Source organism: Salvelinus alpinus, chromosome 11, assembly GCF_045679555.1.
Source record: "Salvelinus alpinus chromosome 11, SLU_Salpinus.1, whole genome shotgun sequence".
Lineage (NCBI taxonomy): Eukaryota > Metazoa > Chordata > Actinopteri > Salmoniformes > Salmonidae > Salvelinus > Salvelinus alpinus.
Genome location: NC_092096.1, coordinates 57,078,571 through 57,088,213, shown reverse-complemented (window position 1 = coordinate 57,088,213; position 9,643 = coordinate 57,078,571).

Sequence of the window (9,643 nt, the reverse complement as noted above, 5' to 3'; positions counted from 1 at the left end):
TAATAAAGACACTACACACTGCCAAGCTCTCGGTTAGCTGGAGGAGCATTGTTTTTCTTTGAAAGCTTAGTCGATTAAGCAAAGCAAGTCTATGAGACAGAAGCTGTTAAGACAGTTAAAGGCGACAAGTACTAGGGCCATAAAATACAATAGTGTGTGTGTGTCCGACATACTGTGAGAGGGTAGTAGCAGGTGCATGTGTCCTGCCAAAAATCTGTACCCTGCAGCAAGATGTAACTAATAAAGTGGGCCTAAACAAGGCATTGATATTTGTCAGACTTCCCCCTTTGTCATAACAGTAAACATGAGGTTTGTTCTTCACAGAATCAGAACAGACTTCACAAGTTATTGACTTCCATTATGAGGGGTTTGGCTGCACTGTGAAATCTTGACATCCAAAGTGTTATAATAAGCATACACAAACCCAGCTGTGGAAAGAATTGTTTTTATTCAAGTTTTGTCTACAGATGATTCTCCTCGTGTTTCCTGAACCTTCATGTTGTTGGAACCTTCATGTTGTTGCCAGCTTGCCAATCGATGACACCAGTGCACCTGCAGACGCTGCCAGTCCCATGTCACAGCTGAAATAACCAGGAACTGGGAGGAAGAGTACGACCCTGGCTACCTCATGTCACCTTCTTCCCCAGGCTGCTCCCATATGGACACAGGACCCATGACCCCCATAGGACAGGCCACCAGTGCTCCCCCTAGTGTCTGGGGGCGGTTATGATCACCTCCCCACTGGAGACCACCGTCGTCTCCCTAAAGTAGGACTCTGGTACCGCATTGACATCACGTCCTGGAATAGACAAAAACACACAAGGTACTGTAATAAACCTAGGAAATTTGGTTACAATTTCTTGCAAGCAGCTTCACCACAGTACGGTAAGGCAGTATTCATCAAACCTAGTATTGGAGGGCAGGCTACTGTTCACTGTATGCAGGCTTTTGATGCAGTCCAGCAGTATTAAAACAAGTGTATTGAATCATCAAGTCTCATGATTTTAAACATGTATTTTAGATCAAGATTAAAAGCCTGCAGGTCTTGAAAAGCCTGCAGGGTTGGCAACCAATGTTCTGAAGACAAATCCCAAAGCCCCATATGTTATTTTCTATTGAAGTAGTGCTAGAGTACTGCAATATCAACACTCGGCCACCCACTCTGTCAGTGACAGATCCGTTCAATTGTTGGAAGCAGTTGGGTAGCAGACTGAACATGCTGCAATGGAAGACCTGGAAAAATATAAGCACAACAATACCAAATTCATATTCACGAAGGCGTAACCATAGAATTAGGAATTAGAACATTGGGAGTGGACAGGAACCTTCTTGTGATGGTGCAAAGGTCAGTCATGTTGATGTTGGTCAGGGAGTTGATCATCCAGTGCTGTGATAACATATTTTGTAAAACAATGAAAGTGAAGAATTTATCTGCACTGTATGCGTGTTAACTAGCGCGCCAGTTTTAGAGGATTGAGTCAATACATTTGTCTAAGTAACTGCCAATATGGCAACATTCCATTCAAACAATGCAGTCTTTCCACACCCATACACCAGCTCAAAATCAGTTGATGATAGGACTTAGACAAGTTGTAAATGCAACAAGTACTGATATTGTATCATATAATAGCACTCAGAGCTTTCTAAGAAAACAAGATCAGAAATGTATGGTTTGTTTACATATATTTTAGAGGCTATTTATCCAGAACATTTGTGTAAAACCCAAGTTGTATTATTTTAACCTTTATTTAACTAGGCAGGTCAGTTAAGAACAACTTCTTATTTACAATGACGCCCTATGGGACTCCCAATCACAGCCAGATGTGATGCAGCCTGGATTCAAACCAGAGACTACAGTGACACCTTTGCACTGAGATGCAGTGCCTTAGACCGCTACGCCACTCTAGAGCCCTTAAATTGTATTTATATTTATATGGTAGTATAATGCCATTACACAATTTCTGATGCATCACACTTTAACTTTTGTTTTCCTGCATAAGTAAAAGCAGGAAATGCATCAGCTATGTTTCTACTGCCATTAATTAGACTGGTTTCCCTGACAGATGGTTGCCATTTTCACCCCATTATGGAACTTTGAGGGTTCATGACATAGCCCCTCTAGTAATCTTTATTGACGTAACAAGAAATCAGATCAGATAGAAATGAAGGACATATCAGCTATACGTTATATTTCCATCTTCAGCATTCTAAATATTGAGGCACATTGAATTGACTCAGGCTCAAAGGTCAAGGTGGGAGGTCAAAGGTTAAAGTTCCGAGTAAATAGCGTCAGAGGGGAAGAGGTGAAGCGAGAAGTTTCACTTACTCATATTTGTATGGAGGTCAATGAGAGTGTCAAACTTGGTCAATAAAAATGGAATTGCTAATTTTCAATGTGAGGCTTATTTGATCGAACAGAAGTTTCGTAATGGTTAGGTTGTGACAAATTCACTGATATAAGTGGACGCACATGGCATTTCGGCAACTTTGAAAAAAAACGACTATGTTGTAATAGGGGATGGATCAGCTTTAATGTTGCAGATATATTTTGGGTTCTATCAATGTAATTATCTTCCAATCCAGGAATGTCCACCAGAGCTGTTGCCAGATAATTAAATTGTAATTTCTCTACCATAAGCCACCTCAAAACTTAATTTTACAGAATTTGGCAGTACGTCCATCTGGGCTCACAACCACAGACCACGTGTAACCACGCCAGCCCAAGACCTCCACATTCGGCTTCTTCACTTGCGGGATCGTCTGAGACCAGCCACCTGGACAGCTGATAAAACTGGGTTTGCACAACCGAAGAATTTCTGCACAAACTGTCAGAAACAGCCTCAGGGAAGCTCATCTGCGTGCTCGTCGTCCTCACCAGGGTATTAACCTGACTGCAGTTCGGCGTCGTAACTGACTTCAGTGGGCAAATGCTCACCTTCAATGGCCACTGGGTCACTGGAGAAGTGTTCTCTTCACAGATGAATTCCGGGTTTCAACGGTACAGGGCAGATGGCAGACAGTGTGTATGGCGTCGTGAGGGCGAGTGGTTTGCGTTGTGAACAGAGTGCCCTATGGAGGCGGTGGGGTTATGGTATGGTCAGGCATAAACTATAGACAACGAACACAATTGCATTTTTTTGATTGCAATATGAATACAGAGATAACTTGATGAGATCCAGAGGCCCATTGTCGTGCCATTCATCCGCTGCCATCACCTCATGTTTCAGCCAGATAATGCACAGCCCCATGTCACAAGGATCCATACACAATTCCTGGATGATGAAAATGTCCCAGTTCTTCCTTGGCCTGCATACTCATCAGACATGTCCCCCATTGAGCATGGTTGGGATGCTCTGGATCAACGTGTACAACAGCATTCCAGTGCCCGCCAATATCCAGCAACTTAGCACAGGCCACAATCAACAGCCTGGTCACACCAGATACTGACTGGTTTTCTGATCCACGCCCCTACTCTTTTTTTTAAGGTATCTGTGACCAACTGATGCATATCTGTATTCCCAGTCATGTAAAATCCATAGATTAGTGCCTAATTAATTTATTTCAATTGACTGATTTCCATATATGCAAACAGTTGGATATTCACACAGCGGGAATATATACATAGCCAGAGAGAAATAGAAGGGTTAGGCACTTAAAATGTATGGCCCTCTCTCATGCCTGGTTACAGATGTTGTCTGATCTAAAAAGGCACAGTTACAAGGCTGTAAATCAAAGTGCACATACACAAACCTCGAGAAACTTGTCAATTGTGCCCTGTAATTCAGCAGTACAATTTAAGGTTATACATTGCAGCGGTAATATAAAAAACAATATAAACCTCGCTGATACACATACTGAGTATACAGCAACGATAATTACCTTAATTCATATTACAAATATGCTAATGGTAACCACACTAAACCCGAGGTAGCATGCACTGCGTACACACAGACAATGCAAGCGTTAGCTGGAAGCTAGCAAAACATGACTTATCTACAAAGACATAGCGCAGGTATATATAAAAAACAATCACACCAAATATCCCACAGAGAAAATCCCCAAACGTACATGCTAATGGGCGCACACAACACTTTAGTAAGGAAACCGCATGTTAAATATGGTGTCAGTTCCAGTTTCAAAAGTCTAACCGGCGCGAGGTGGCGCGCACCTGTGGTCGAGCGAGCAGAAGCTCTCAAGTTTAAATTGCGTTCAACTGGCCTGTGCACACGCTGGAACCATCCTCTGCTCACTCGACCACATTTTTTCCTCTCTTAACTCAGCGTTTGCTCTCACAATTATGTTTTATCTTGCTCGTGCACATTTTACTTTTGAGTTGGATTTGACACCGTAGGGAAATGCCACAGTCTATCAATTACATAATTATTATTTAAATTTGGCACTGGAAGTTTTATTGAACAGTCAGTAATACAATATTCAAATGGCTAGGAAGTCTCTTCAGAACAGATGTTATCAGCAAGCCAGAGCCATCTGTGGAAAGAGCACAAGAGAAGGATGCCAATGGAGAGGAAGTGAGGAGTTGAGCAGAGATTAATGGGAACAGAGCTCATGTCATTGTTTTAGGTGGAATCTTATGTTGAATGATACATTTATTCTATTTGCACTTATCTTTTGTTCTAACAAAAGACTCCTCACTTCCTCTCCATTGGCATCCTTCTCAAAACCCATTGGAGGTCTGAGGCAAGGAACCTTGGGTTGTCTCCTCCAATGGGGTTTTAGGAGGCACCCTCAGCCCTTGCATTTTTTTTAACCTTTATTTATCTAGGCAAGTCAGTTAAGAACAAATTCTTATTTACAATGACAGCCTAGGAACAGTGGGTTAACTGCCTTGTTCAGGAGCAGAACAACATATTTTTACCTTGTCAGCTCTGGGATTTGATCTAGCAACCTTTCGGTTACTGGCCCAACGCTCTAAACACTAGGCTACCTGCCGCCCCATCCATAGCTCTGTTTATAAATCTGAGAGTGGTTACATTTCTCCAGCCCCATCCCTTAGCTGTAGGGCAATTCCACAGTATGAGAGTGATGCTGACACATTTTAATGTGAAAAATCTGAGTATGAAATCATTGGTTTTTGTTTGACAAAGTGAAACAAACCATACAACTCTATGCACAAGGAATCTTTTTAACAATTTCCAATCATTGGTTTGTTTGACATACATTTTAAAGTGAAAAATCTGAGTCTCAGCATCACTCCATTACCGTTTAATCGCCCTGTACGAATCCACGCCACTTGTCAGTCAGCATGGCTCAGTACTGATCAGCATGCTGTCAGCATGCCCAACCTACCTTGTGGAGAGTTATCCTCTTATACTAGGATGACCAGACGTCCCCGGTACCCGTTTGTGGTGGTAAGTCGCTCTGGATAAGAGCGTCTGCTAAATGACTTAAATGTAAATGTAAATGTCTGTCCCTGGCTGGAGCTGTCCATGGAAATGTCTGCGTTTTTAACTGTGAGTTAAAAACAGACTGCAAAGTGAAATATTTTACGTGGCAAGAAAGACCGGGCAGCAGAGCCTACCGGTTGAAATCTCAATCCTGTTGTGCTTGTTTTGGCCAACAGAGGGGGCTGCTCGCTATAGCAGCTTCATTCACTCTTCTTCTTCTACTACTAGCTACTTGCCCCCACTAATTTTAGAGAAAACTGCTGTGGAAAACTCGGCCAAAGCTAGCAAGTGTCAAGTGAATCCACAACATCACCACAAACGTCTTTTCAAGCCAGGTAACGTAAAACTCACTCACTTTTGTACATCACCTTGGTCCGTACAATTTACCTTATTTTAGCGCCCCAAAAAACGTAATACTTCCAGATCAACTGTAATGTCAATACCATTGTAAAGCACAATTTCTCCACTTTCCAACAGAATCAATTACATGAACTCCACGCTGCCCGTTTCTGCATAATTCAACAAGGCAATGAGCTCCGTTGGGTCTTTTTAAAAATGGCGGGTGGGGAAGCGAAACTAATGCGTGGTAGTGAGAAGGAGAGATGTGTGTGGCAAAACTGCTTTTTTTCACTCGATCTGTCCAACTTATCACCTTATCGCCTCTAAAGTGTAAATAAAACACTATAAAGAGTTTATATAATGTGTCATTACATACCTATTTGAAGGTTTGTGTCGAATTTGAATCAGGTTTTTAGGGCGGTGCTAAAGTGATCTTAGGGTGTAAACAGCAGCTTTGAGAGTCATGATGCTTGCAGTGATGACACAAGAAATGACTAGGTATCCCCCCTTACCCCGTCACTGTCCATTTCTTGTTTTTAAACGATGAGAGAAGTGCTACACCTGGTGGAGAGAGATTGTAAGACAGAAATAGTTGCTTTATGCGTTCTGTACGTTACGGCATGACACGTCACGATGTAACGGAGGGTCAGTTTTTTCAACTTTTCCCCAATACTATAGAGCCATTACCATGTCGATCAACGCTTGAATAGAAACGTAGTTCACACCCCCGATTTTGAAGTCAACACAGTCGCTACAGTCCCATTAGTTTTCTTTGTAGCCTCGTTTGAATGTTGCGGTTGCGCACATTTGTACGGAATGGGGTGAGTTTACGTTAAGTTACAATCTTTTCAGATAGTAGCTAGTGATGTTGTAATGTCACAATTTATTATATAGATAGATGATCTGCTCTATAAGGTTTTAAATAGGTTATGCTAGCTAATGTTAGCTATGTAGACTAAGTTAGCTAGCTAGGTTAGCTAGCTACTGTCATGGTAGCTAGGTCAAAAAACGCTCACATGTAAACATGCCGTTGACGGGCTATTTTGAAAATATGATTATATTAAATGAATGCACAATTAATTATGAGAATATTCTTTAGATTACAATTTTAATGGTTTGGCATTATAATACGTAGTGTGAAAATATATTTTGAAAGTTTCATGGATAACATTAGCAGTAGAGGAATGAGAGGAGGAAGACTGGAAAGGAAGAAGAGTGAAGGAGACAGAGGAGGAAAGGTGAAGATATGATTACAGAGCCTGACAATTTATTATTACAAACAATGTTTTTGAGATAAAAGACAAAAACGAGGCAAGCAATGGGAATCTGTTAACCAAAGTATTTTACCTAATTGTCACGCCCTGACCTTAGAGAGCTTTTTATGTCTCTATTTTGGTTTGGTCAGGGTGTGATTTGGGTGGGCATTCTATGTTCCTTTTTCTATGATTTGTATTTCTGTGTGTTTGGCCGGGTGTGGTTCTCAATCAGAGGCAGCTGTCTATCGTTGTCTCTGATTGAGAACCATACTTAGGTAGCATTTTCCCACCTGTATTTGTGGGTAGTTGTCCATGTATAGTTGCCTGTGAGCACTATGTTGGCTTCACGTTTTCGTTTGGATGTTTATTGTTGGCGACATCTTATAATAAAGAAGTATGTACGCTCACCATGCTGCGCCTTGGTCTACTGTTTCCACCTTAGACGATCGTGACACTAATAGTGTACTATTTATTATTAAAGATTGGAGAGGAAGGATTTGGAAAAATTAAGAGAGTAATAAGAGTGACACAAGGAGAGTGAATAAGAGCAGACAGAGGAGGTACAATGGCTCTTTCCAAGAAACGGAAATGCACTTTTTATGACAACATTTATACGCTCAGGTCAAGACAATAGAATGGTTCACTGCACCCTTTGCAATTCCTCTTTTTCAATTGGCAGCCGGGGAAGAACGGCAGTGGTAGAACATCAACAGACAAAAAAGCATAAAGCCTCTCTGATTGCCCGTGTTGGTATGCCCTCTGTCACCACATTCTTCAACAAGGTGGAACCTTCCCAAGAAGAATATGATTTAGCTGTGCAGGAGGGTGTCTTTGCATACCACACACTATGCAACACAATCATAGTTACAGATCTATGGACTGCACAGCAGAACTGACACGGAAGCTTTATGAGCCAAAGTTTACATGTGCTAGGACACAATGTGACGCCATAGTGAGTAACGTGTTATCACCATGGGTAACTATTTTGGTAGCACAGGACCTAGACCAGGTTGAATTTGTGTCCCTGTCCATTGATGCGTCCAATCATGGACATGCAAAGCTGCTGCCAATAGTAGTCAGATATTGTAAGATGTAGGATGGCAGCACATCTGTGGAAACAAAACGGCTTGATTTTGTTGAATTGAAAGGAGAAACAGCAGAGGAAATTGCAGCTGAGGTCCTGGTGGTCATCTAAAAATGTAACCTGGAAAACAAAGTCGTGGCATTCCCTGCCGACAACACAAATACCAACTTTGGAGGACTGAATAGGCTGGGGAGGGTCAATGTCCATACCAAAGTTAAAAATGCTCTGCAGCGGGAGGTGATTGGCTTAGGTTGTCCTGTCCACATCATTCATAACACTGCCAGAACAGCTTTGGATATGATTCCCCTTGATGTTGAGTACCTGCTCACAAAGATATTTTCATATTTTCACAGTGTTATGGTACTCCTGGCCAACAAACTCACAAAGACTGAAGGGCTTTGTGAGTTTGTTGGCCAGGAGTACCATAACATTTTAGGACACAGCAATGTTCGCTGGCTGTCCATGCTCCCTGCTCTAGAAAAGAGTGCTGAAAATGTATGTGCCATTGAAATCCTTTTTTCTTTCTGAAGACAAATGCCCTGTTGTCCTGCGAACAATGTTCGAAGATCCACTGACTGAACATTGGCTGGCCTTTGTCCATGGGAACTTGACCGTATTTAATGACACGATCAAGATGCTTGAAGGCCAGGACTGCTGTGCTATGGAGTCCGCTGCAATTCTGAGAAACATTGAGGCAATATTGACTGCAAGACGTGATGACAACTTCATTCCAGTTTTGGTCAGAGGACTTCTGAGAGAGCTAGAGGAAAATGGAGCCATGTCTAAAGAGAGCTTTCTCAAAACATCACAATCATTCTTCACTATGGCTCTGAACTACTTGCAAGCATGGGGAAAGCACACAGATAATCTAAAATATTTACATGGTCTCCTTTTAAAAAGGCAACCTCTGCATGAAGAGATCCAGAAGGCCGCAGGCACACTGCAGGAAAAATGCCCCAATGTGACCATCAATTGGGGTTACTGGCCTGCAAGGGTTCCTGAAATGGGAGATCGCTTGAATGGAAAACATCTGAGACACCGCTTAGTCAGAGATGGAGCACGGTGGTTACCCACTTCAAAGAGAATGACATCCCACACACTAACCTGGCTAGATTAGCGTCTGTTGTCATGTGCTTACCTGGAAGTAATGCACCAGTCGAGAGTGTTCTCCCAAATGAATGATCTATGGAGAGCAGCAAGGAATAGGTTCACTGTTCCTACCATCAAGGCCATGCTTATTGTGAAGACAAAGTTCAACCTCCCCTGCCAGGAGTTCATGGAGAAGCTGGCCAAAGACAGAGCAATCCTGAAGAAATAATTTATTCTGAGAAATATACAGATTAGGTTGGTATAAGTATATTATGTAGTTACCAATCTCATCATCTTATTTCTTTATTATGTTGTTAAGTATTTCACATAGACTATTGTCTGTTTTTTCAATTTTGCTAATGTTTTCTTCTGCTCTTATTCTACCCAGACTACCAGGACCACTGAATGGCTGTTCAGATCGGACAGTTCTGTCTTGTCTGTAGTGCTTCTGTAATATAGTTGTTTTCTCT